Genomic DNA, 3,028 nt, shown 5'->3' on the forward strand with positions numbered 1-3,028 from the left:
TATAAAGAATATCTCTTTGGATTTGAGACTTTAGTCTTTGCAACTTTACAGATCTTCTTTATGCACCAAGAGCTTGTAACACTCCAAAGAGAAAGGAACACTTGAAATCGCATCATATGACCCTTTAATAACTCATTCGTCTCCAGATCCCAGCAGCTGAACGTCATTGAGAATGTCAGAAGATCCATAGGAAGACAAAACACAGAAGTCTGCGTCCGGTGTGAGTCGAACTGTTATTATTAAGAGTGTAATGTGATACAGCCGAACACTTAATACAACTCAACACACGAGCACGTGAAATGAGAGAGAAAGATGCTTCCATTCTTATCACAAGCACTAATGCAGACGGACGTGTTAAATCCTGTTGACCTGATTTATCAACATGATGAGAAATATTTGATCTGCCAAAAACAGTTTCCACTGTGGACAGACTCTGTTCTTTTACAATATAGTAAGTTTAGAATAATTACAAAGTCTCTTCTGCTCACCAAGGCTGCATTTATTTGATCAAAAATACAGTAAAAATTTTGAAATATTATTAAAATTTAAAACAGCTGTTTTCTATGTGAATATCTGTTAAACTGTAATGTATTTCTGTGATGCGCAGCTGTATTTTCAGCATCATTACTCCAGTCTTCAGTGTCACATGATCTTCAGAAATCATTCTAATATGCTGATTTGCTGCTCAAGAAACATTTCTGATTATTATCAATTATCAATGTTGAAAACAGTTGTGCTGCACAATATTTTTGTGGAAACTGTGATGCATTTTATTTCTCAGGATTCACAGATGAATAGAAAGTTCAAAAGAACAGCATTTATTTGAAATAGAAATCTTTTGTAACATTAGAAATGTCTTTACTGTCACTTTTGATTGATTTAATGCATCCTTGATTAATAAAACTATTAATTATTCCCCCCCCAAAAAAAAAAAATCTCGCTGACCCCAAACTTTTGAATGCTAGTGTATCACGGTTTCCACAAAAATATGAAGAAATAACACTGTTTTTCATCATTAAACTGATCAAAAGTGTCAGTAAAGACATTTATAATGTTACAGAAGATTTCTATTTCAAATAAATGCTGTTCTTTTGAACTTTCTATTCATCTGTGAATCCTGAAAAAATAAAATGCATCACAGTTTCCACAAAAAATAAAGAAATAAATACAATAAAAAATACACTTTTGGCTGTTAGGGTGTATGTGTGTGTATGTAATATAGTATATAATATGCATTCTGTAGCTTTACATGGCTGTGTGTGGTTTGTTTTACTGTAAGGAGATTCATTCAGGGTTTTATTGGTTCTGCTTCTGATTTACATGTGTGTTAGTCACCCGAAAATGAACTGAAAAGTCTTCTGAAGTGAGTAACAGAGCAAGTCTAATGTGTTTTTATGATCGTTGTGTCTGTTTAAGCGGATCGGTCTCTAAGGTCAGAGACCTCTTAAGGTTTCCACACAGTGTTGAATGACATCTGAATCTCGAGATGTTTCATAACTGCGCGTGTTTGTTCAGAGAGACGTTCTGGAAGATATTCAGATATTCGATCTCTGCGAGATTTCGACATTAAAGTGACACATCGACTTTATGAGCTTCAGATCAGAGCCAGCATCTCCACTGAAATATGAAATGTCGTGCGGTCAGCTTCTTTAAGCCGCTGAACACCGCATCGCTGTTAGCAGCTCGCAATTTAGTGAGCCTTAAAAGCATCTAATTCTACAAAAAGCTCGTTTGGTTCCAGATGGATCTCAGATTCGAGCCGCTTGAGAAAATAGTTTCATATAATTATCCTGTAACGTCCGGCTAATGAATCAAAGCTGGTTGGTTTTGTGACGGCGTCCGTATCGCACTGACAGCTGCAGTCAGCGAGGGCCGTTAAGATTAATTAGTTGGTTTTCAACCTGCAGTTGAAAGATTATTTGAATCTGTTAAAATAGTTCCTGCAGTTTTTAATGGGGGGAAATGGATTTAGCTGATTTTCTTGCTGCTGGGAACGAGTTTTGATTTAAGCTCCTCAGAAGTGGCTGATGTTTCCCTTTTCATATAAACTCAAGTAAACGGTGAACGGCGTATCATCGGAGTACAGACGCTGTAAAAGCCTCTTTTCCTACACACACATCGATCACTGTCTCCTCATGGCTTCTAGAAACTGGAACGTTACAACAGAACAAGGTTCTGCAAATAACAAGGTTCCCGCCCAATTGGGAGGTTTTGAATTTCATTGCGCGGGTAAAAAACGGTTTGGGCGGGTGGACAAAATTTGGGCTGGTTTGGGGTCAGTTCGGCGGTTTTCAAACATCTAAACCGTATAGGCTAATTGGTTAAAAAACAAACCCCATGTGTGCATGTAGGGAGACCGGGGAGTGTTGTAACATGGGGTTAGTTGTAACACTGTCAGTTTGACCAATCAGAAACAACCTATGGTGATGTCATCCATATCATACACTCCCATCTCCATTTTGAGCTAACAGGAGAAGTGGCATGTGTCTGTGAGCAAGATTGTGAATTTTATCACCAAAAAAGTGATTTTCAGGTAAGAAAGAATTTTTTTAATCAAGATTATTTTTTAACATTACATTGTAATGTAGATAACATTTTTTTGACTTACATAATCTTAAGTAGCCATTTCTGTAGTTTAATTTGATGCTAGACATTAATGCTAAATTCAAACCCACATGCTAAAAGAGTTAGCTATGTAATGGCTGCTTGGGGTGGGGATAGTTGTAACAGTTCATTAAAAATTGTCATACACTGACACACACAACAATTTGTTATAGTGTTAAGTTTAAAGTCCCATAAGTAATACACTACACACACACACACACACACACACACTGACACACACACAGAAATGTGTTATATTGCTAAGTTTAAAGTTCCAACACACACACACACCCACACCCACACTGACACACACAGAAATGTTAGTTAAGTTTAAAGTTCCAAAACTAATATACTATACAGACACACACACACACACACACACACACACACACACACACACACACACAGAAATTTGATATATTGT

The sequence above is a fragment of the Sinocyclocheilus anshuiensis genome, unplaced genomic scaffold (assembly GCF_001515605.1).
Source record: "Sinocyclocheilus anshuiensis isolate Anshui unplaced genomic scaffold, SAMN03320099.WGS_v1.1 scaffold1067, whole genome shotgun sequence".
NCBI lineage: Eukaryota > Metazoa > Chordata > Actinopteri > Cypriniformes > Cyprinidae > Sinocyclocheilus > Sinocyclocheilus anshuiensis.